Here is a 26603-nt window from a genome sequence, read left to right as displayed (position 1 = left end):
ATATATATGCATGGGTTCTTTGGCCACTCGTTTTTGTGTGCACCTTTTTTCTCTATTCTTTTTTGAACAAAATACAAGTGTTACGCGTTCGTGTGACAGTGGGCACGTGTTCGTGTGACCAATTATCAGTATGAACCCTGCACCCCTTCAACTTTTACAAAAAAATTTTCTCTCTCTTTCTCTCTCTCTCTCTCTCTCAGCTCGGCAACGACATAAAAGCCTATAGAAGCCTAGTAAATTGTGTCTGATAAAGATCGGTCTTTGATCGAAACGTCACAAATAAACATAGTTTTTTCCTATTTTTACAGCAACCAACGCCACACTCCTCTTCACAGTCGCTATATATATATATATATATATATATTGTGAGCATTGTTTATGCGTTCCATCTTTTTATCTGTACATACTCATCATCACTATTCAAGCTTAGGTTGTGGGGCACATACTCGAGTCAGTAAAGAAGAGTCTTGAGGGTACTGGACGCCATCTTACAAGTGGTGGAGAGTTCTGCCCGATTCCTGCGTCCTCTCGTGCTCTCGGACAACCCCAGCGTCTTCTATAACACATCCCTGGAGCTCCGTTCAGGCCGCCGATTAAACGACCTGGGTTCGGTAATGTCGCAAGCCGACCAGCCCTGCGCAACAGCTGCGCCACCGCTCCCCCCGCCAAGAAACCCTTCTCACCTGTACACCAGCCCTCAAAAGGATCGTCCGTTGTTCGCAGGGTTCCGGGTGAGGACGTGGAAGACTGGCTCGAGGAGTATGACCGCGTGAGTGCCATCAACAACTGGGATGAGCCGGCGAAACTCACCCACGTTGCATTCTACTTGAGCGGCGTCGCAAAAACCTGGTTTTTAAACCACGCTACAGGTTTTTTGACATGACCCGCCTTTACGCGCCAGCTCCGCCAGATTTTCGCCAACCCGTCGGTGCGCTCGGATATCGCCAAGAAAAGGCTTGGTGCACGTGTTCAACGCCCCGGCGAGTCTTACACTTCTTACATTGAAGATGTTCTCGCCCTTTGCCGCCGCATCGACAACCATATGGCGGAAAACGACCATGTGCGCCACCTGCTAAAAGGCATTGCGACTGTCGCTTTTAATGCGCTTGTGGTGCAGGATCCCCAGACCGTAGCCGATGTTGTAGCTACCTGTCAGCGCCTCGAGGAGCTTCAAACCACTCGGGTGCAACCTGATATGCCTGATCTCAGCTCGAGTCATGACACAACAGAGCTGCGTGCATTGATCCGCTCTATCATCCGTGAGGAACTTCATGCACAGGCTTCACCTCACCCCCTTGATATCCGAACGACGCCACCTGCTACTAGTTTACGCGACGTCGTGAGGGAGGAACTGGCATTGATCACAGGCACACCAGTTCCGAGCTCGCATCCCGTGCCCGTGCCAAGTTATGCTCACGTTGCTGCAACGACGCCTGCACCCCACCAAAGCCTGGCATCGATGACTGTCACACCTGTTCCGAGCTCATATCCTATGGCCATGCCAACTTATGCTCAAGTTGCTGCTAGGACACCTGCACCCCAGCAAAGCCCAATGCAGCTACCAGCGGCCGAATCGCATGCATGGTTCGCTCAACCCACTCGCACCACGACCATCTTCTCAGCCTTACAACGACTGGCGCACTTCGCGGCCGACTTGCTTCTATTGCGGCATCCATGGTCACATTTCAAAGTTTTGCCGATGCCGTCAGCGAGACGAAAGACGAAGCTAAGATAACTTTGAACGGGACGACTTCTACCCCACTGGACCACCCTATCGCCGACTGTATCAGAACAGCACACGTCGGTCGAAGTCTCCGCCGAATTTTGGCTCAGTTGGCAGTTCCCGTTTTTCACGTTGTCGCTCACCTTCACCGATGCGGCGTTCCTCTTCTCCTCTCCGACCTTCTACTTCAATTCCTGACCGCCAACTGGAAAACTAAACAGTGCAGCTTCGGGAGGGAAAGCTGCATATTTCGAACTGCGTCAAACTCCTCCGGACCACCCATCGAATGTTTTATTAGTGTACGTTGAAGGTATACAGGCAGAGGCACTGGTAGACACAGGCGCATCACTTTCCGTAATTCGTGCAGACTTTTGTGCCCGCTTGAAAAACGTTATAACGCCATACGATGGCCCTCCCCTTCGTTGCGAAGATGGAGTCCCTATTCAGCCTTCAAGTGTTTGCACAGTCCACGTTTTCATAGACGGCATCCTTCACCACATTCAGTTTCTTGTACTTCCTTGGTGCACTTGCACAGTAATTTTAAGATGGGACTTTCTTTCTTCGGCATCAGCTTTCATATCGTGTCGTCAGCGAGTAATTGAAATGTCAGCTACTGAGAGTTCATCCGATGTCGATCCATACAGCTTCCGTTTCGTTGCTGCCGCTGATTGTTTCATTTCGCCAGGAGATGAACAAATTCTCACGATCACTTCGGATACTATAGTTAACGGTGGCGTGTTCATAGCCCCATCTGTTCGCTCGAAACCTGCGGGGCTTACCATAACACCCGGCCTTGTGCGGTTTAACGACTGTAAAGCATTGGTCACCGCCTTGAACCCAACTTCATTGCCAGTGATGCTGCCCCAAAGCACTGCTGTGAGCTGCTTCGCTGACAGCGAGCCTTTCTCGCTGGTTCCCCTTCACACAGAATCAATGCCTTTGTCTGCTACAACTGATATGAAGGCTACCACTGTTGCTTTAAATGACACCATAAGTCATCACCTCACTGCCGAGCACAAGAGAGACCTCTTAGACCTTCTCCAAAAGCACAGCCTTTTGTTTGACGTGCATTCCAAAGTTCTAGGATGCACCTCCGTTCCAGAGCACAGCATCGAAACCGAAGGCAGCTCCATTGTACGCCGCCGCCCATACCGTCTGTCTTCGGCGGAACGGCAAATCATTGAGGAAAACGTCACCGACATGCTCAAACGGGATATTATTCGACCTTCATCCAGCTCTTGGTCGTCTTCTGTGGTGTTGGTCCGGAAAAAGGAAGGCTCTGTCCGCTTATGTGTTGATTATAGAGCACTCAATGAGATCACGAAAAAAGACGTATATCCGTTGCCACGCATAGATGATGCCCTGGACTCCCCACAAGGCGCAGAATATTTCTCCAGCCTCGACCTCCGATCCGGGTATTGGCAAATATTTATGCGCGCAGAAGACAAGGAGAAACAGCGTTTGCGACGCCTGACGGGCTTTATGAATTTAACCTCATGACTTTTGGCTTATACAACGCTCCAGCAACATTCGAGCGCGTGATAGATACCGTCTTACGTGGTCACAAATGGAAAACCTGTTTATGTTACTTAGACAACATCGTAATTTATTCTTCTACTTTTCCTCAGCACCTTAAGCGTTTGGACGAAGTTCTAACGTGCATTTCGAACGCTGGTCTACAGCTCAATACAAAGAAGTGCCACTTCGCCAGCACAAGCATCAAAGTATTGGGTCACCTTGTCAGCAAAGATGGCGTTCGACCCGACCCCGACAAGGTTGCTGTCGTAATTAGTTTTCCACGTCCGGGCAATCAAAAACAACTGCGAAGTTTCGTGGGCCTGGCGTCTTCCTTCCGCCGCTTCATCCGTCACTATGCTGCCATTGCGGGGCCGTTACACAAGATTCTGACGTCAGGAACGGCTTTCACGTGGACTGACGAGTGCGAGTGTGCTTTCTAAGCCCTTAAGCGTGCTCTGACATCAGACCCCATCCTCCGTCACTTCGATGAGAGTGCACCCACTTTCCTGCACACAGATGCCAGTGGCCTCGGAATCGGTGCTGTCCTCATCCAGCGCGATGAAACATCACGTGAGCGAGTAGCCGCGTAGGCCAGCCGCGCACTAACACCTGCGGAGCAGAACTACTCGATAACAGAGCAGGAATGTCTCGCTGTCGTTTGGGTCATCCAGAAATTTCAACCTTATCTCTATGAACGCCACTTCCTTGTGATCACGGACCACCATGCCCTATGCTGGTTATCCTCGCTGAAGAATTTGTCTGGGCGCCTCGGTCGCTGGATACTGCGTTTGCAAGAGTACATCTTTGACGTTGTGTACAGGTCTGGAAAACAGCATCAGGATGCTGACGCTCTCTCTGGCTGCCCTCTGCCACTTTCATCTCCAACCACGAATCCTCAATGCCCCTCAGGTGATCAAGCGGCTTCCTCTTCACCCACGTTATCACCCCTGGCAGTTGCTGGGTCACTATCTTTAAACAGCAGCGCTCAGTTTGCCGCGTGCCAACGGGACGACCCCTACTGTAACCGCATCATCGGATACTTGAATGGCTCGTCTTCTCCACCTAATGCCAGACTACGTCGTCAGCTACGGCAGTTCAAGCTAGAGAACAACGTCCTGCAGCGCTATACTTACAATGCGGATGGGCATCGGTGGTTGCCAGTACTTCCCCGTTCGCTGCGAAAACAAGTTCTCGAAGCATTGCACGACGACCCATCAGCTGGACACTTAGGATTCCAAAAGACCTACAACCGCGTTACGAGCCGTTTCTTCTGGCCTAGTCTTTCTACCTTTATGGCTAATTATGTCGCTTCTTGCACACTTTGTCAACGCCGGAAACGACCAACTTCAGCTCCTGCTGGCCTCTTACAACCTATTCCATGTCCCGATACACCTTTTGTCGTTGTCGGAATAGACCTCGTCGGGCCACTTCCCGTAACGCCAGCGGGCCACCGCTGGATCGCCACAGCTGTCTACCACCTCACACGATACGCGGAGATTGCTTCTCTACTAACTAGCTCTGCATCAGACGTTGCCGCCTTCTTTTTAGAAGCCATTGTGTTGCGTCATGGTGCACCTCGCGCGTTGTTGAGTGACCGGGGCAAGGCCTTCCTGTCCACAATTCTCGATGAAATCCTAGAAACTTGTGGCACAGCTCATAAGAACACATCCGCTTACCACCCGCAGACAAATGGCCTGACAGAGCGATTCCACCGGACTCTAATCGACATGATATCCATGTACATTGGACCGAACCACGATAACTGGGACAAAATCTTGCCGTTCGTTATATTTGCACACAACACCGCTGTTCAACGAACCACCGGGTATTCACCTTTCTTCCTCGTCTATGGTCCTGCACCGACATTCACCATTGACACCTCTTTCTTCAACGTAATGACAAAAACGTTCACGACTACGCCAGAACATTTCGTTTTCAGGCTCGCTGAGGCACGGCAACGTGCTTAACTCAACGCGGAGGCCAGTCAACAAGACCGCAAGCACCGCTATGACAGCTTTCGTCGAGACGTCACTTTCCGTCCTGGAGATGAAGTATTACTTTGGACGCCTGTTCGCACTCCAGGATTGTGTGAAAAGTTTTAGTCACGCTTTCTCGAACCTTACGTGTTTTCTGAACCGACATCTCCTGTCAATTACCTTGTCACTCCGGTCGAGGGTTCTTCGGACCGTCTTTACCGTGCCTTCGAGATAGTCCACGTTTCACGTCTTAAACCCTTTGTTCGCCGTACATTTTCCGTCCAAGTCTCGGCCGGGCCGGCCGCTCAAGTGCGCGGGGAAAATAAGTGTGAGCATTGTTTATGCGTCCCATCTTTTTATCTGTACATACTCATCATCACTAGTCAAGCTTAGGTTGTGGGGCACATACTCGAGTCAATAAAGAAGAGTCTTGAGGGTACTGGACGCCATCTTACAGTGTATATATATATATATATGTATATATATATATATATATATATATATATATATATATATATATATATATGGAGCCATCTATATCCGGGTGCTCTCGTGATCACACCCTACACTTGGTGTGAACAAAAATAAGTATAGGAGGGTAAGATGGTGTCACGAATATGAGCATGACAAGAATATAGCCGCAATCCTGTCGCGTGCGTCATCAAATCCTTTTCGCCACACGTGTGGCACGTACCGCGGGCGGGTATGTGGCACATGTGATAGACAGTTTATATCTACTCAGGAACAGCAAGAACAGGCATAAATATTTTTAACGGGTGAGCGTTAAGAAAAAACTGACATCCGCAACGTCGATTCAACGAATGCAAAAAAAAACAAATGTCAGAGTCGCAGAAGGAATCGAACCTCAGCATTGCACGTAGCAATCGAGTATTTTACATCGAGCAACACACCTTCTCGGAATTTTTCTTTTCAAATAAACCCTAATGCTTGAGAAAGATCAATTGCGGTTGAAGTGCTGGATATGCAATCTTATAAACATTACATGATTGCTTCTATGATACAGCACTCGTGTCACGTTAACATCAGTTTTAGTTTGGTGCCATCCACTGAAGTTATGTGCAGCAGTGTCGAGAGCTACTACCCTTGCGAGCACCAGCGCTTCATATCAGTGCACTGCGTCTAGTGTTGCTAATATCTATGTAGCTGCTAGCATTGTTACGTAAATGTAAACAACTGGTTATATAAAACTTATGCGGCTGTTTAACGTCTGTGTGTGCATTTGCATATATTTTAGAGCATCTTTGTAACGTTTCACTCAATAAAAAATCACAACACGATCCCCTTCCATCTGCATGCTTTGCATGACATCCCCAAGGTGCGGGACATCTCCCGAATTTCCTTTTTTCAAGGGGACGCCTAAGGGGCCTGCGTTCAAACTCTTTTGATTACGCGCCCATCTCACTGCTTGTGTGGCGCCTACATGACACAATTGTCATGTGTCCCCGCGTAAGCTAAAGTCTTAATCCTTGTAGTAAATCATTTTGTACGTTTCCAAGCTTCACCTAGAAATGATGCAAGTTTGGTGGCATTGGAACAGAAATTCATAGAGCATAGGCACGAAAAATTCTTCATTTTTATAATACTGTAAGATTGGTAAGTTGCTAACAATGCTAACTCCAGTACGAATTCTAAACGCTTTGTTTTGCTTTCGTTTCGCCCATTATAAACATTGCCTTCTCTGGAAATATTCGTCCCACCGCCATTTCCTAAATTTTTTGCAAACTAAAATGTTGCTATTTTTTAAGCTTTCAATTGAGGAACGAGCGTCTGCACCACATCTTCTGTCAGTCAGAGGGGATCCCTTTTATTGCATAACTCAAGCATAGTTTTAAACAAACGCCTCAAGATCAGTAGCAAATACATGATGGCAGTACGGTCAGCTAAATAGTTTCAATCAATCAATAATCAATGAGTGAGTCAATCAACCAAACAATAAATGAATAAATCAATAGGAACAATATTTCCACTAAATTCACGTTGACTCTCTTACGACTTAAGCGAATTGTTGGGAAGCGTTTGCGACCTATCATTTCTTGTGAGATATCCGCGTTTGCTGCTGCGATGCTACACACACGTGTTCACTGAGCAGCGATCCTGATGCGTGCGCACATGTGATTGTGGCGTCACATGTGTTCTCACAACCATTTTGTTCACCGCTGCTTTGACGCTCTCCGTAATCTCTCGCTGCGATGGGGCACGTAGTACCAGGCATGGTAGCAAGTGGCAACAAACTTGACGTCCGTGATTTTCTGGTGCCATGCAGGTCTCGCCAACGGTACCCGGTCCTCAAACTACTCCGACGGTCTCACAGTTTCTTCACTCTTTCTTCAGTCGTACACATTCTTCCGTTTCTTCATTCTTTCACTCGCAATCTCTTAACTCGGAAGAGTCGATCTATAGGCGTTTTTTAGGGGCAAAGCTTTTTATAGCGACACCCGTTCGTCCCTCGTAGCCATTGTATTGTGTAACAAGTATAACATTTTCACCTCCAAGGTGGTGCCGGTGAGAGATTTCTTCCGTGCGTTGTTGAACAATAAAAAATAGTGCTTAATGTACATGCAAATGGCTGCTAATGCAGAATGAAAGACGGGAGCATTCGGCTTTTAGTTAACGCGCACGCTGTGATCCCCAGTAGCAGTCATTTGGCGTGTACATTGAGCACTATCTGACAAGAAAGGGTTGCTACGTTATACTCGCTGGGTGTAACCTCCTTTGTTTTACAAAGGTTTAGCGAGCATTGAGCAGCAGTGCCATGAATACAATGAACTAGTATATACCATGAACTCGAGGTGGTTAAAGGTGGGAAGTAGATACGAAGCGCGAGCCGTAAGAAAGTAAAAGCCGAATTCTCCTGCCTCTCATTTCCCATTAGCTGCCATTGTCATGTACATTGAACACTATCTAACAGGGAAAGGTTTCTACGTTATACTTGCTGGGCGTAACCTCCTTGGGTTTAGAAAGGTTTAGGCAGCGTTGGGCCGCAGTGCCATGAATACAGTGAACTAGTATATACCATGAACTCGATGTGGTTAAAGGTGGGAAGTAGACCTGTAAGAAAGTGTGCGTGTGCCACCTCTCGTTTAGTCCTTGGAATGTCCGCTGGATGGCGGAGCTTCTATATGGGGAATATAGCATGAAAAGATGCGAGATTGTGGTACTTGGAGTGTTGAATAGGTGGACGAACAAACACACAGACAGATGCATAGATGGACGCATGAACGGACGCAGGGGCGGATGCATCGACGAACGCAGGGAACAGACGCACGCATGGACGGGTTGATGGACGCATGGAAGGTCACACAGATGGACGCATGGACGGACGGAAGCAAGAAGGAATGGACGGACGAATGCTTCGCCCCACTCTCCATCATTCACTCCGTGGATATGCTGCCATTTTTTTTTCCTTTTTGCGGCGCCTGCACCGGGTTCATTTTTTTACATGCCTATTTTCTTTATTTTCTTTTGAATACCATCTCACGACCACTATAAGGAGCTCAGCCGTGTCATCTTAACCAGCAGACAGCAATTAGCTTATTTTTCTTTTCCTTTAAAGAGAACCTCTACTGTACCCTTGATTATATCCCTAGAAACCGTTGCTGATTTAGGTCTTGGTCTTATGCATGCTGGGAATCTCTATTTTTTAGTAGCTTTTACATTAAAAGGGTCTCTGCAAATTACGTTGCGTTACTTTCTATAACCAATATGTTGTGCATTCTTCAAGTTTTAAACAAACGAAAACGGATCAATTTGTGCATGCAGCAGTGACATTTTGGATGCTGCTAGAAAAGACATAGTCGGAGTACATTCTTAGCGCTTTGATAGCATAAAAATCGAGTTGCACAAGTGCACTTATTTGTCTTCATATTTAGGTTGATCCAACGAGACGGCTTTATGCTCTCCCGTAGTAGAATACTAACTACTCTAAATCGTTAACCCTTTTTTCTGAATAAAATCATTTACCCACGTGACCCATTCCCTGTAGCTTCAGTTGTGAGTTATATGCATTTGTTATTCTGTTCATCTGATTTCTGCTGTTTGCTGTATGTGACAATTAGTTTTTGTGTTGTGGTGATGTTATGTACAATTGTGAAAATGTGAATGTATTCCTGAGTACTGATTCGTCCCGTATAACCTATGCTCTATACATAATATAAATACATTTTTCTTAACACTCATTTTCCAATCGCTGTGCACGTATAGAAATGCGAAGCATCAAATTTTTAGTTTGGACAAAGCTTTCGTTTCGCCTGACCTAGAGGCGCTTGACTCCGATGATTGCATTGCCCAAGGCATAAAGTTGAACGTTCTCTTTCTAAAATGCATAAAACGCGGACGCATTTATATGTGCGTACTCTAGGAAGCGCGCTCACGGTGACCTAGAATAGGTCATCACACTCACGACCAAACTTGTCAATGGCAAAACATTCCATTTCAAAATGTTTTCAAAGGTCGCAGGTACTCTGTCTCTCAGCGACAAGCTATCTTTTTGTTTGTTTTACTTTCGTCTCATTCATGAATACCACAAGTTAGTTTTTCAATATTTTTTTCGCATTACTGCCTGTTAGTTCTCATTTCTATTTTGTCTCTAACAAATGGAATCCCGCCCTTGAAATTTTCTCATCGTGCCTTGCAAATTATCAGTCACTTATTACAGTGCTCAATTAAAGGGCGCTTTTTGGGTCCTCGTGTTTCAGATGAGTAGGCGAATACTCCAACTAATTTGCGCGTACTCGTTTTTGCGAGCTTGGAAACGTGAGGAAGCATGAGCGCTTCCAGCACTTGGTCTTTGCCGCCTCTCAGGCGTCTCAGCACGGAGTTGTCGGGAAAACCCTTGTGCATATCGTGACCTACTACGCTTTGTGAGGCATTGGTTTTAAGTGCAGAACACGTAAGGGACGTAATTTGTCTTCCATTCATTTCGTGTGACATGATCACAATTACAATAAAGTGCTGAATAGACGCCATAGCCCCATGACAAGGCTAGGTACGTGTGAATCCTTATTAAAACTTGTGGACAGACTCCAATGCATTTTATAATTAACATGCGCCACTGTCTCGCCGATCGACCAAATGATCATCTCTCCCTTAGCCGGCTCTGCATCAGTGCCAACATGGCAGGCGAGGAGCTGCATCACTACGCTCTGCATGTAATGGAAAAAGAAGGTGACGTGACTCGCTGTGGATGACACTTATGTCCACTGCCGTAACAAGCAGGAAATCATTAATGCCCAGCAAAAGGTAGCGCAGATGCCGCACACTGAGTTTGTTTATTTGCCTAACAACGACCGATTGAGCACGGGTAACCATCCATACTGACCTCAAACTTTGGCCTCATCTGCACTTTAGTTTAAAAAGTCGCAGCTTTGCCACATACGAGAAGCAGTGAACGTGATAGCAATAAATTGGAAGGTCACGCGCCGAATGGAAAGCAGATTAAAACGTGCCCCGCATTTCTCACGCACAAATGACGCACGAAACGTACTCATAGGTGCATATGCACGCGAATAAGCGTCTCAGTTGTTACTTCGCTGTGTCTAAAAAGCGCGCACTTTTCGCAAACGGAGACTGCAATGATTGCAGTGACCTTTGTGCGCCCAGCAACTACAACAGAATTGTTCCAGGTAAAGCCCGAGGCAAGCCAAGACGTGCAATCTTCCTTTCTTCCCCACCACGAGATAAGGGCGCACGAAGGAGCGTCGCTCGCCTCCTTTAAGTGGGCAAAAGTACGCGTGGGAGATTAGAGTGCGCGCCACCGCGCGATGGTGCGACGCGCGCTCATTGCGCCATCTTGCTAATAATGCTTAAAACAGCATAGTCCCCCCCCCCGAGATGCCCGTGAGCAGCGCTAAGTGGTAGATATAAACAGCTTGCCGTTTGAACGGTGAAGGACGTTCTCCTCGGTGGCTCAGTGATTACGCATCGCACTCATGATTGAGAGGACCCAAGTTAGATCCCGCACGCCGGAGTCTTTTTCTGCTTATTTTTTCTTTCTTGCATTTTCATATATATATATATATATATATATATATATATATATATATATAGATATAGATATGTATACATACGTGGTGAGTGAGGTTCGGTGAGTGACGCTATATAATTCCTATCGCAATAACAGCACCGTGGGAACTTTATGAACGGGAATCGCTGGGTGCTCGTGAGATGCGTTTTGTCAGTGGTGAAGCTATCATACGTTTCGTGAAACGAAATTCACATTCTGTAAACCTTGAAGCTGGTGTCGAGAGTGTTTCAAGAAAGCTTCTTCAGGCGCACAGAAAAGAAATAACAAGTGATAAAATGTCGTATCTTCCACTAGTGAAGCAAGGCTTGAAATAACGGTAAAGCAGGGCAGCTTTCCATGTTCCTCTTTTTTTTACGCGTTTCCTCTAGTTTCTAGTCTGTCTTTCTCTTTGCTTTCCTTCTTTTTTGTCTTAGTTTTTTTTACAATAATTCTTTGTATCTATCTCTGTTTATACTTCTCTCTTTCTTCACTTTTCTTTTTTTCTGTACTCCTAGCCGGATCTTACCTCTTTCTTTAGCTTTCTTTACTTATTTCTTCCTCTTTTACTGTTTCTATATCGTTGTGTTGCGATATGTGGCTTTCACTCGCTTTTGACCAGTTTTTTCTCTTTTTCTCTCTGCCGATTTCTTTCTGAGATTTTCTTGTTTATTTTTCCTCTTGCCTAATTTTTTCTTTGTGCCTCATTCTATTTACCTGCCTCTGTTTGTTCGTACGCTTTATTATAACGGGTGATTTTCTGTATTTTCCTGTCTTACTCTCTGTCTATTTTTTACAACCTTTCTTTTTACAATTTTTTCGCATTTTTCCTCGCTATTTCTGTTTCCTTATATCTGTTTATTTCTCTTTTTATCTCTCTTTGCTCATTCTAACCCGACAACCTGAGTTGTTGCATCTCCCATGCCAGACAAATATGCGCAGTAGGTGATCATGCGCAGGGAACACGCCTTCATAGAGCTAAGAAAACGGTGGAGATGACGAAGAACCCGCAGGTCGTGGGATGAAACCCCGGCTGCGGCGGCTGCATTTCCTATGGAGGCTGAAATTTTGTAGGCCCGTGTGCTCAGATATGGGTGCACGTTAGAGAACCCCGGGTGGTCAAAATTTCTGGAGCCCTCCACTATGGCGTCTCTCATACTGATATGGTGGTTTTCGGGCGTTTAACCCCACATATTAATCGAGATGATGAAGAGAGCGCGTTCCGACTGAGTCATTGCTTTGCACGCGCTTGAAAGATAGATGCCATTCATGATGACGTGACGACATAATCAAAATTATAACGGTTCTGAAAAGAACCTACCATAACCTCCTCATCCAATGACCTACTGTGGCTTCTCCTCCACCACCAATAAGTTCTAACCGATATTTATTTAGACACGAAGACGCCATATGTGCGGTCGCTTCACTCATGAAATGTTTACTGTGCATGCTTACAAACTGGGCAATCAGTGTCTATCCTATTTCTATAGCTGTGCTTTTTCTCTCTCTCCTTCTTTTCGAGCTAACCATCCCAGGCTTCGTTAAACGCTCACAAAAACTGGGCGACCCAGGAAAAACACTTAAGATCACGCAAACATTTTTTGTACTAGTGTGATGAATATGCTTTCAGACATAAAATAAACAGAGTTAAAAAAGGTGACACACGCAATGGGGACAAGGGCGTAACAAAAGCTAGCCAGCGTCGTCTTTTGTTCCCGTCTTCGTGCGCTTGGCGGTTTCATAATGTCCATGTACTAACTACCAAGAACCTGGCCACGCAAACCCGATATGCTTACCTCAGGCAGTTTCGTAAATGGTGCTCTAGTAAAATGAACATTGATCAGTCGCAGGATCAGAACGGTTACCCTTACAATGTCCGATGCTACAGTTGCACAGTTTGCACACACAGGCCGCTTGTGAAATGAGGTGGCCTGTATAACCAGAAATTGTAGTGGTCCCACACATTTCTTTGTATAGGCATGTTACTGTGCATGTAGCTATGCTCTCTTTCTTTTTTTCTTCGCTTTCCGCTTTTCTCTAACTCTGTCTTTTTTTCTCAATTTTTTCGCTATCTCTGTTTTTGTCATTCTCTCGCGCATATTAACGGTATCATATTGTCTACAAATGCTTATTCGGCGAGTGTGTCTAGATAGACGAGTGGCTATGAGGATCAGCTCAAAACCATGGGTACCCAAGCTCGAATACCGTCTCTCAAAGCAACGCTGTCTCTTGTCATTTATTTCTTATTGTCCTTTTTGTCCTTTCTCTTCTCCATTCCTCCTTCTATACTTCCTCCTGTGTGTTTTTAAGCGACGCATAGTGGCACCATCATCAAGTGACCTTTGCGCATATGATACAGGCCAACTCATCACCTTAACAGCTTCACTGTATTAAAAACATATGTTTATGAAATATTTCCTTGCAGTTATACCATTGATGCACGGGCATGTAGTACTGCAATCACCTGAAGTTCCCGTTTGCAACGCTGCATTGCTTATATATATGGTGAACAGCGATGCCGACGTTCAGGCCAGCTGAATTGCCTAGTCTTCGAGTTCGAAGTTATGCCGAGCGTCGCCCCAACGCGTCTCAAAGAAATCCGTGTTGTTCTTAATGAAAAGCCACGTAGTGTGTGGGCATTTCCTTAGAATATGTGTCGCACGAGCGTATTCGGGTTTATACGGGATACAGCCTATGACTGTGGTAGATGTCGTTGAAATGCACTGGGTTTCTAAAAATTCGCGTTTGTAGACGTCTCTAGTCTCCTTCTTGTGACCTATCTACTTTATTAAGGGGCTGTGGGTGTATTCGTTTTTTTTCCTTTAGCGTGCTGAAATGTTGTGTAAGGTGAGAATTTTATCCTTATCATCCTCAGTTGTATCGGTCCCACTGGGGTCATGAGATGGGGTGTTCCCAGCCACGGGTGGCGAATTTCCGCGTAGCAACGTTAGCCTTCTCATTTAGGTTCAGGAAGAGGGTTTTCCGGTCTTCTTCACCTTCTCCCATGTGCGTCTGGATCCATTAGAATTACCCAGCTTTAAAGACCCCGTTCTTCAAGTCTCCTGCCTCTCTGTCTACGGTCCTGGTGACTTCACTAGATAACAACCTTCTTGTTGGTTTCGAATTGCCCGTTTAGAGTCGCTAGGAATTCGAGACTTTGTGACATGTCCTGAGTATGGCTACTACTTCGCCACTTCCTCCACGGCTTCTCAGTGCCTGGTTTTTTCTGAGGTGGTCGATCATATCATTCCGTTTCGTGCCGATCACCATGGTCGTAAAAGCTTCCTTGCCGGCGCCCCTCACCGTATCCTCTAGTAAGGAGTTTTCATTCTTGACCTTGTTTTTATAACTGATTTCTTGCGGCATTTCCTTCTTGACACGTTTTGGATCGGGTGCATGGTTTTAAATGCGAATCATTTATTAGCGAACTTCAGTCACTTTGAGCGTATCTATCTAGCCGCTTACGTTTGGGTGCTCTCTTGGTCACCACCTTGACTTGGCGTGTGCCAAAATTAGCATTGGAGGGTAACATGGTTTCACGAATATGGCGTGCTGGTCAAGACATGGATATATATCACAATGCCATCACGTACGTCGTCAAGCACTCCCCGCCAGACAGTGGCACATACCCATGGGCGAGTATGTGCCGCTGGTATGTGGGTATGTGCCACAGGCGATTGACACTTAGTATCTACCCAGGAACGAAGCGAACACACTTGGACAACTTTAACGCGTGAGCGTTAAGCAATACCAGACATCGGTGGCGTTGATCCAACGAAGGCATAGAATAAATGTCAGTGTTAAGGAAAACCTCAAATAGGCAGCGTTGAGCCCCCAACGAATGCAAATAATAAATTTCAAGGTCCCAGCGGGAATCGAACCCACAAATTCTGCGCGGCAGCCAAGCATTCTACCACAGAGCTTTGCCAGGTCTCTTAACAACTTTTCAAAACGACTCTAATCTTCGTGAAACGTCATTAGTGGTTGCAGTGCTGGCTACCCAATTTTATAAACATTACATATGTACTCCTTTGATACAGCCGTCACGTCGGGTTAGCGTCAATTGTGGTTAGGTGCCATACGCTGAAGTTGAGTCGTGTAGCAGTGTCCAGGGACAGCATCTACGCGAGCATCAGCGCTTCATATCAGCTTCTGGTGTTGCTAATACGCATGTTCCAGTTGACAACGTTGCGGAAGTGCAAACAACGGGTTATATAAACATCTGCATCTTCTCAGCATATGTCTGTGCGTGCAACATGTGGGCATATATTTAGCGTCATTTCATAACGTGTCAATCAATAAAAGAATTACAACACGGTTACCATCCCTGCACATGCTTCGCAAAACGTCAATTTCCAGGTACGTGGGATCTGTCGAATTTGTTTTGGAACATATCAGTGACAATTTTGCTCATACACGTGAATGCAGAGCTTCCGTGAGCCCCTCATTCTGTGGTAGTTTATGTACAAATGTATGTGGTTACGCGGTTCGACATGGTGTGGCCACCCAACTGTAGCAATCTTTCGTTGTTGGTGTACGTTGGAAGACCAAGGGCTCATTTGTAGGCCACCTTTGTGACTGCATCTATGCTTTTCCGCTTTGTTACAATGGACGAAGGCCGGTATACGTACGTGATATGGCTTATTAGCCAACATTGAGCGCAAATAAAACGTTTTTTTCCTTGATGAAGTTCATGCTATTGGTGAAGCTTTGGATCAATGTCATCACTACCATGACATTGCTATATAATTTCGTCCATCGTCTCATCGTTAGAACATTTGGCCTGGAGGCAAAGCTCTATAGGATTCGTATATGTCACGCAATCAAGATCATCATTCCACTCTTGGGGGTCAGGGCCCTTCTTTTGATGTGAAAGTCGGAGGTTCTCTTGGCTGGCCTCCCAGCTTCCTGTATCGGCACAGAAAGAGCTCCAACTACTCGCTAGAGCCCTATAGCCTCATGTAAGGTACTTCGCTTTCTACTACCTCGGCCACCTCCTCGAGTCTTGCCTTCATTTGCCTACCGTTGTTGTTCTATCTATACCCCTACGTCTGGGTGCCCTCGTGATAAACCCTTTGACTTCATGTAAACAAAAATTTGTTCGGGAGGATAAGGTGGTTTGGCGAATATCACTCGCTGATCATGACATGGACAATGCACGATCCCGTCGCGTACTTTGCCTTATGCTAGAGGTGTTGCATATACTTGCGGGCGGGTAAGCGCCACAGAGGATGGACAGTTTATATTTGTCCAGAGACAGCGACGACAACATGGGTAATTTGGACGCGTGTGCGTTAAGAAAAGCTGATATCAGCGGTGTTTACCAGATGAATGAAAAGAATAAATGTCAGAATTCTAGCAGGAATCGAGCCCAAGCATACTGTGTGCAATGAGGTATTCCACCACAAAATAACTCATGGTCTGAGAACTACTTTTTAGACAGACTCCCAATGTTTATGGAAATGTCAATTGTGCTAGTAGGGTTCAATGTGCTATTTTATAAACATTTCATATGTACTCCCATGATGAAACCGTCATATCGGGTATTGTACTTAAGCGCAATTACACGCAGTTGATTTTTATAGCAGTGTGCATGACTACTATTCTCGCAAGTGGAAGCGCTATGCATTAGTGTACAGCTTCTGGTGCTGCTAATATCCACTTTGCTGCTGGCAGCATTACGCAAGTGTAAACAACTGGTTACATATAAGCTATGCGCCTGTTTAACAGGCGCTAAATGCAACTTTAAGTCGACGTTGATTGTTGAAACAGTGGTACAAAACCTTGTAGTGTTACTTTTGTGTCAAGGATGTGCTTATTTTGAAATAAAATCATGTTTAATGGCCCGCAACGGGGTAGCACACTTAAAATTACGTCCCTCAAAGGGAACGTGTCACGCCACTGTTGAATCGCACAACGTTGCCCGGCTTTACTGCATGGTCGCCGACATCAGTACCAGCCGAACAAAAGCAGAGGGAGCCATAGCAGCAAAGCAACACCATCCAATGAACTATATTCTGTCTTGGCCTTCAAGATAGCAGACCAGCTTGGTTCAACTGGGCCCCTCTAGATGGTACGATCTGTCCATTTGAAACATTCGAAAATTGAACTTTTGAGCCACTCGCGCCATTCTCCATGGTAACGTCCGGCGGTTCTTTTTTTCATGAATCAAACAGGAGCGAATAAGCAGAATTTTATTACATCTCTTGACGCGTGGAAGGTTCTTTATTTAGTGCAGCTAGTTGTATCACTAGTGCTTAAATGTAGGTGGTAAGACTGACGTACTCAGGATCGATTTGCGAGTGTTTTAGACACCATGCACGCGTTCTCGTGCATTCACTATAATTTCTCCGTAAGTAGGGCACTTCTGCTGAAAATATTGTCGTTTTAGACATTGCGATAAGACTGATATTTCATCATTATCATCATCATCATTAGCCTGACTACGTTCATTGCAGGACAAAGGCATCTGCCATGTTCCGCCAGTTAACCCGGTCTTGTGCTCTCTGCTGCCACTTTATACAAGCGAACCTCTTAATCTCATCTGCCCACCTAAAATTCTGTCTCCCCCTAACCAACTTGCGTTCTTTGGGAATCCAGTCAGTTACCTTTAATGACCAGTGCTCATCCTGCCTACGTGCTACATGCCCAGCCCATGTCTGTTTGCTCTTTTTTACTTCAACTGTGACATCCTTAACCCTTGTTTGTTCCCTGATCCACTCTGCTCTCTTCTTGTCTCTTAGGGTTACACCTCTCCTTTTTCTTTCCATCGCTAGCGGCGTCGTCCTCAATTTAAGCTAAACTCTTTTTGCAAGTATCCAGGTAAGCTTTCATAGGTAAGCTCCATGGGTAAGCTTTCAGTGTCACGTAAATTCTTACTTGACCTTAGTTTTAGATGTGAAGCACTTCTTAGCGAACTTCGGCGACTTTGAACGTATCCATCTATCTATCTTTCTATCTATCTATCTATCTATCTATTTATCTATCTATCTATCTATCTATCTATCTATCTATCTAATTAGCCACCTACGACTTTTAGCTTTCCCAGCTGTCTCGATAACGGTATCGATACCAAACTTGGTATGGAATATCATGACTGCACGACGACCATATTTGACTAGCTATAACATGAAAATCATGACATGTATCTCATGAATGTCATGATTTATATATCATGTTCCTGCAGCTCTTGCGGTGGTTTCGTTCACATTACATGTTGTAAGCTGGTATGCTATGACTTCATTGCATGGCGCCGGCAAGCGAAACACGCTAACATCAAAATCAAGACTCGCGTGTCGTGTAACAACATGACTACATACCATGCTTATGATGCGCTAGTGGTCGTTTCGCTACCTTCACTTACACCAAGTTTGGTCTTACGGAATGTTAATGAATGACGAAGGTATGGGACTGGTAAAAACATAATAAACATGAGATGCGTGCGATGTAACAATATGACTACATGCTACGCTCATGTTGCGCTCGCGGCCGTCACGCTAGCTTCACATTTACCAAATTCGATATTAGGGGACGCGAACGGACGACATAGGTAAATGACACATCCAAACATGATAACCACGACATGTGTGTTATGTAACAACATGCATACATGCCACACTCATGAAGCGCTCGCGGCTGTTTCGCTAGCTTCACATAGGCCAAATTAGGTATTACGTGACGCAAATGGATGACGAAGGTATGTGAAATATGCAAACATGATAATCAAGAGATGCGGGTCATGTGAGAACATGACTACATGCCACAGTCAAGACGCCAATACATTTCGACTTGACCCGGTGCGCGTGCGCGCCGGCGTTCGCTTCGTCGCGTCACGCTGGCATTGCCACGCCAGGCCCAGGCCCTACCATATACTCGCAGACGTGCGACCCACTGCGTTGCTTTGACGCGTGCGCGTTTCAGCGCTTGCGGCGTCCCTCCGTTACGAAAATAGGCAGATGCAGTGCTGTCTGGGTAACGCATTGGCACGAAACGCAGCCTGTCGCATTTCGCACCAGTTGCCGCCGGGTGGCGCAGACGGACGCTCATCGCGTCGGTCACGCCTTACGTCAGGTTATAGAGCGTTCGAGATTTGCTAACATAGCGTCGCTGTGCAGAGCGCGCCCGCGCGTCAGCGTTACGTGGGAGTATATTGGGGCCTTCATGAGGCGCTCGCTGTAGTTTTTCTGGCACCATATATACCAAACTTGGTGTTACGTGACGTCACTGGATGACGAAGTATATGACTGGTGCAACGATGATAATCCTGCCACGCGTGTCATGTAAGAACATGACGACATACCACGCTCATAGCGTGCTCGCGGCCATTTCGCTACCTCAACGTATACTAAATTTGGTATCACGTGACTACAATAGATGACGAAGGTAAACGACACATGCAAATATGATAATCATGACACAGGAGTCATGTACTGCATAATTTACTTCCACCTCGTTACATTGTGCTGATTTTGATGTGACATATCAACCTTTCTCATTCGTGCTTCGCATATCATCGATTCCTACTGTACGAGGGATCTGTCATTTTTTTCCTTTAACATGTTTCAGTGCGTGCATTTCTACATATCTTTATCGCCGCTGGGTAACGTATCGCTCAATAACAAATTACAACACAGTCACCTTTCGCACGCATGCTTCACATAACGTCAACTCCCAAGGTACAAGGTATTGGTGGAATTTTCTTTATTTATGTTAGTTGTATCTTTCTCAGTTTTTCTGTCAAAGACAAGACAATAATTTTTCAATCATATCCAACGACGTCGATGCAGACACCAGCGCCGGAAATTCTGCGAAACGGGCTTTTTGACGCTGTTGTGTTAAAACCAGGCGATGCACAGAGGAATTGCAATGCTTTCTTTAAGAAGAGGCTTTCAGAAGAAGGCAGAGGAGGGTTGACTAAGAAGAAAAAAAAATAAAAGCTGGCTCTCTCTTTCGAGTGCTTTTGGGTGAATGCGTAAAGCACACTCTCTCTTTTATTCACTTATGATATGGATTGTGGATGTGCAGACAAAAGAACATGATAAAAATTATAGAGAAAGAGCTGACTGCAATTATTTCCCCACAAACAACGGATATCTCGCCTCTTGATGACGAGCGGCTCTATATGCTGTTCTTAACTAGAACTATATATTTGCAATATTTTTACAATCCATAACACATTTATAATTTACAGGTTCATTTTTGAAGTCTTGATTGTGATTTACTGAAGGGGCCATGAAAAACAGTAAGCTAGAGTAGTTTACACATCCAACTGTGAAAATGATACTAAAAATGATTGATTGGAGATTTTTCGGCAAAATTGGAGTACATTGGCATGAAAAAAATAGGAATCAATTGCAAACACTGCATAGTCCCACAGTCAAAGACTAGTATTGGGGCCATTTACAAACAAGCCATTGCGAATTCTGTTCACCAGTGACATTTAAATAAAAAACGACATGATAAAAATTCATACTCAGAATTGAGAGGAGCCAAGTTCGATTCCGCAAGCCGGAGTCTTTTTCTAAGTTTATTCTTGCATTTTCATATATATAGATACGTATAAATATACGGTGAGTGACGCTGACGTCGATGCCGGTGGCACAATCTAGCCGAGGGTAACCATATAGTTGCTATCGTATTAAAAAGAATCCGAATACGGTGACTGGAAAGTCGCGTTAGGCACTAGCTTGTTCTCATTTGAAAGTTGCCTATCAATACTTGTGGTGCTTTGGCACACCAAGCCTAAGACTGGATATGTCCTGAGGCTAAATAAAACAAATGAAGCGATCTTATAATAATGCACGTTATAAAACAGCAACTTATTGTGTTAAATCAATAAATGAGTATACTTCCATTTTCAAGCCATGTAAGATATTCAAGATGCGTGCTGTTGTTGAAACGTTTGGACACAGCATCGTGCATAACACAGTGCAGCAGTCCAACTGATGTTAATCATAAAGGCTGAGAGATGTACAATATTAATATACTGCATTTTAAGGCCCGAGACTCTTTGCAGAAAAGGTTGTTATGAGGACAAACAGGTGGGCCTGAACTCTTGCTCGTCCACCAGAAATGTCTAGTCTTTCTGAAAAAGAAAGGCCTGAAATAAAGGAGTGTTAGGCTTCCTACATTTTTATAATGGAATGCACTGCATAAGACTAACTTAACTTCTCATACTGCGAACTTTAAAAAAAAGTCACAATAAAAACTCGAGATGCTGCCTTGTGAAATTTGCTACAAGTGCGCAACATACTTTCACTCCTTTAAAAAGTAGACACACGTAGCAACATTATACAGAAAGGCAGAACTCATTGACCATCTATGTTTTCCATTCCATGCTTGGATTCACAGCAGAAGAACAAGGTACGATGGCTCAAGTGCAATGTTACTTGTTGTATTCTTGAAGCAACACCTACAAGAGAATGATTCATCCTCAACATTTACTGCAAGCTAAACTAAATAGCTTATGTAAAAATTTGGAACAGATAAGAAAACATTTAAATATACACTTATCACGCATGCCACACTGCACAGTCTCGATTGTTTAAGGTAGGTCACCATCTTGCAAAACCCATTTTTCTGAAAAAGAACTATTTTTTTATTTAAAATATTCGCAATTCTAGCCTATTGAAGAACAATTAGGGAAAAATTGATAACGTAATCTTGAGCAGTTCGAAAGTTATGGCCATTTTTTCGACCCTCTTGGTTGCACTCGAAACCAAAACTCACTATTTTCAATTCTACAATGGCTGCCATATCATCACAGATGATTCTTTGTGTTCTTTATGGTTGGCTTAGAGCTTACATGTATCATATTGCCACACCTTCGACTGAAGCACCGAGTCGTTCAACCGCAATGTTCCCCTAAACAAACATTAGGATCAGGTGATTGAAAGTTATTTTGCATTATCAGTTCTGCTATAATTGTCGGCAAAGTATCCTCTCTAGATCCAATTACGTATAAGTTTAAGCTTTACACTTCACATATCACGAAAAAAAGTCACAATATCCATGGAATGGTGATGCGTGGGACGACTAAACTTTGAAGGTTTTTTTTTTGGTAAATCATGAATCTATCCGCCGGCTCCGTTCGTGCGTCTGTCTGTCTGTCTGTCTGTCTGTCTGTCTGTCTGTCTGTCTGTCTGTCTGTCTGTCTGTCTGTCTGTCTGTCTGTCTGTCTGTCTGTATATTCATCCGTCCGTTCATCGCTCCGTGTGTCCCTCGGTCCGTTCGTCCATCAGTCCGTGAGTTGTTCATCCATCCGTCCGTGTGTCTGTCTGTCTGTCTGTCTGTCTGTCTGTCTGTCTGTCTGTCTGTCTGTCTGTCTGTCTGTCTGTCTGTCTGTCTGTCTGTATATTCATCCGTCCGTCCATCGCTCCGTGTGTCCCTTTGTCCGTTCGTGCATCAGTACGTGTGTTGTTCATCCATCCGTCCGTGTTTCTGTCTGTCTGTCTATCCATCTTTTGTCTGTCTGTCTGTCTGTCTGTCCGTCCGTCCGTCCGTCCGTCTGTCTGTCTGTATATTCATCCGTCCGTCCATTGCTCCGTGTGTCTCTTTGTCCGTTCATGCATCAGTACGTGTGTTGTTCATCCGTCCGTCCGTGTGTCTGTCTGTCTGTCCATCCTTCTATTTGTCTGTCTATCTGTCTGTCTGTCGGTCCCTTTGTCCGTTCGTGCATCAGTACGTGTGTTGTTCATCCATCCGTCCGTGTGTCTGTCTGTCTGTCCATCCTTCTTTTTGTCTGTCTGTCTGTGTGTCTGTCTGTCTGTCTGTCTGTCTGTCTGTATATTCATCCGTCCGTCCATCACTCCGTGTGTCCCTTTGTCCGTTCGTGCATCAGTACGTGTGTTGTTCATCCGTCCGTCCGTTTGTCTGTCTGTCTGTCCATCCCTCTTTTTGTCTGCCTGTCTGTGTATCTGTCTGTCTGTCTGTCTGTCTGTATATTCATCCGTCTGTCCATCGCTCCGTGTGTCCCTTTGTCCATTCGTGCATCAGTACGTGTGTTGTTCATCGGTCCGTCCATGTGTCTGTCTCTCTGTCCATCCTTCTTTTTGTCTGTCTGTCTGTCTGTCTGTCTGTCTGTCTGTCTGTCTGTCTGTCTGTCTGTCTGTCTGTCTGTCTGTCTGTCTGTATATTCATCCGTCCGTCCATCGCTCCGTGTGTCCCTCGGTCCGTTCGTCCATCAGTCCGTGTGTTGTTCATCCGTCCATCCGTGTGTCTGCCTGTCTGTCCATTCTTCTTTTTGTCTGTCTGTCTGTCTGTCTGTCTGTCTGTCTGTCCGTCTGTCTGTCTGTCTATCCATCCATCTGTCCATCGCTCCGTGTGTCCCTCTGTCCGTTCGTCCATCAGTCCGTGTGTTGTTCATCCATCCGTCCGTCCGTCTGTCTGTCTATATATTCATCCGTCCGTCCATCGCTCCGTGTGTCCCTTTGTCCGTTCGTGCATCAGTACGTGTGTTGTTCATCGGTCCGTCCGTGTGTCTGTCTGTCTGTCCATCCTTCTTTTTGTCTGTCTGTCTGTCTGTCTGTCTGTCTGTCTGTCTATTCATTCGTCCGTCCATCGCTCCGTGTGTCCCTCGGTCCGTTCGTCCATCAGTCCGTGTGTTGTTCATCCGTCCGTCCGTGTGTCTGCCTGTCTGTCCGTCCGTCTTTATGTCTGTCCATCTGTATTTCTGTCATCTGTCTGTCTGTCTGCCTGTCTATCCGTCCGCCTGATGTCTGTTTGTGTCTGTCCGTCCATCCGTCTGTCCATTTAGCAAACACTTCAAGTACAGCCATCTCGCATCTTATCATATATTCACCATATACGAGTGCCACCATCCAGTGGATATTCCGAAGACTAGAACGAGAGGTGGCTACTTCATATAGGAGACGGACGGCCCAGGCCTTGAAGAGCTTCGCCCCTAAAAACAGTGTTCCGGCTCTTGATACGAGCGGTGGGTATTATTGTTTTAGGACGTAAAAACATTCATTGGGTACGACACCGCCACGTGATTATTTAATAATGTGATTGAATATTTGTATATAGGCGAATATGTACGCATATTCCACGCCTATACGTGGTGATTTCAGACATTAGGACATAAAACAGAATTTATGCGGCGTATGGATAGTGTTTTTCTATATATATTTTGTTGACTCGTGACCACGAAGAGCAATTGTAATGCTTCGCACAGTTCTTTAACGCATTTAGTTGCTTCCCTGCTTTGTCGACTTCACGTTCAGACAGCATACGAGTTTCCTATTGCTCAACCTACATTTGGGAATGAACAAAATGACAGATAGCCATGTAATAAATCGAACGCTGGTATTTCTTATCACGAAATACATAGTCCGACAATATCACCAGTCAATGAAAGTGAACGAGCAGGAAGAAAATCATTCAAGTGTTGCAATCCCACCGACGTTATGTTAGCTGCTTCAAAGCTCGACCGAAGTAGAATCGCTTGGCACGTATGTCATGGTACTATTACAAAATCTCACGTCTTCGTTGATACTGAAGAGTGAACCGTATTGCAATAGCAATCGTGGTTGCGCCATCGTTATTGTAGTACCTGCTAACTCCAAGTAGCCTCGAGTATGTGAATGGTTTTTTTCTCCCTATTCTATTGAGTGAAGGTGACGCTTTTGGCTACGGTCACCGCAATTGTCACGTTTATTAAGCAGCCATGTACATTATTTGGGACAATTTACCAGAGTGTATGTTTGAACAAGCTTTTCTAAAACCTTAAATTGAGCACAAATACAGGAAACAGTCATGCACACACACACACACACACACACACACACACACACACACACACACACACACACACACACACACACACAGGCATCAAACATGCACGTGTGGGCTCAAGTGTGTCATGTGCATGTGTTTGCGCCCAAATTAAAGATTTAGAAATTATCTACTAACTAGAGGAACAGCAAGTTATGTTCCAAGAAGTTCCTTCCATCTTAGCAGAGTGCGCGAAACAAATATTGAAGTACAGTAGGAAGACTCAAGGACACAGCGCACACCAGGCGTCTTGCTTTCCTACTTCATTCAAAAGGGTGTCTTTTTTTTATACTTCAATTTTTTTGCGCACTCAGTTAGGACGAATTACCAAATCGCCCAGCAGTCCGTGCTTCTGGCGTATTCCACAAAGATTCGCACTTATGGGCATACGTATATAGGTAGTCTATTATACTGCACAAGGATTATTTATCTGGGCCCTAACGTACTAAAACTACCATATAACTATGAAAGACGTCGTTAAGGAGGGCTCCGAAAATTTGACAACCTGGGGCTATTTGACGTGCACCCAAATCTCAGCACACGGGCCTACAGCATTTTTGTCTACATCGAAAATTCAGCCACCGCAGCCGGGATTCAATCCCGTGAACAGCGGGTCAGCAGCCGAGTAACTTAGCCACTAGATCACCGCAATGGGGCAAACCGCACAAGTATGGGCGAAAAAATAATTGCAGCCCCCACGTACAGTAGGAATCGACGATATGCGAAGCACGAATAAGAAATGTTCTTATGCCACATTAAAATCAGCACAACGTAACGAGGTGGAGGTAAATTATGCCGTACACGACTTCTGTGTCATCATTATCATGTTTGGATGTGTCGTTTACCTTCGTCATCTATTGGAGTCACGTGATACCAAATTTAGTATATGTTGAGGTAGCGAAATGGCCGCGAACACGCTATGAGCGTGGTATGCCGTCATGTTCTTACATGACACGCGTGCCAGGAATATCATGTTTGCACCAGTCATATACTTCGTCATCCAGTGCCGTCACGTAACACCAAGTTTGGTATAGGTGGGGCTAGCTAAACTGCTGCGAGCACATCATGAAGGCCCCAATATACTCCCACGTAACGCTGACGGGCGGGCACGCTCTGCACAGCGACGCTATGTTAGCGAAACTCGAGCGCTCTATAGTCTCACGTCAGGCGCGACCGACGCGGCGAGCGTCCGTTCGCGCCACCCGATGGCAACTGATGCGAAATGCAACATGCTGCATTTCGTGCCAATGCGTTACCCAGGCAGCACTGCGTCTGCCTATTTTCGTAACGGAGGGACGCCGCAAGCGCTGAAACGCGCATGCGTCAAAGTAACGCAGTGGGTCGCACGTCTGCGAGTATATGGCAGGGCCTGGGCCTGGCGTGGCAACGCCAGCGTGACGCGACGAAACGAACGCCGGCGCGCACGCGCACCGGGTCAAGTCGCAATGTATTGGCGCCTTGACTGTGGCATGTAGTCATGTTCTCACATGCCACGCATCTCCTGATGATCATGTTTGCATCTTTCACATACCTTCGCCATCCATTTGCGTCACGTAATACCTAATTTGGCCTATGTGAAGCTAGCGAAACAGCC

This window comes from Rhipicephalus microplus, chromosome 6 (assembly GCF_043290135.1).
Source record: "Rhipicephalus microplus isolate Deutch F79 chromosome 6, USDA_Rmic, whole genome shotgun sequence".
Lineage (NCBI taxonomy): Eukaryota > Metazoa > Arthropoda > Arachnida > Ixodida > Ixodidae > Rhipicephalus > Rhipicephalus microplus.
Note: the sequence above shows the minus strand (reverse complement) of the source record.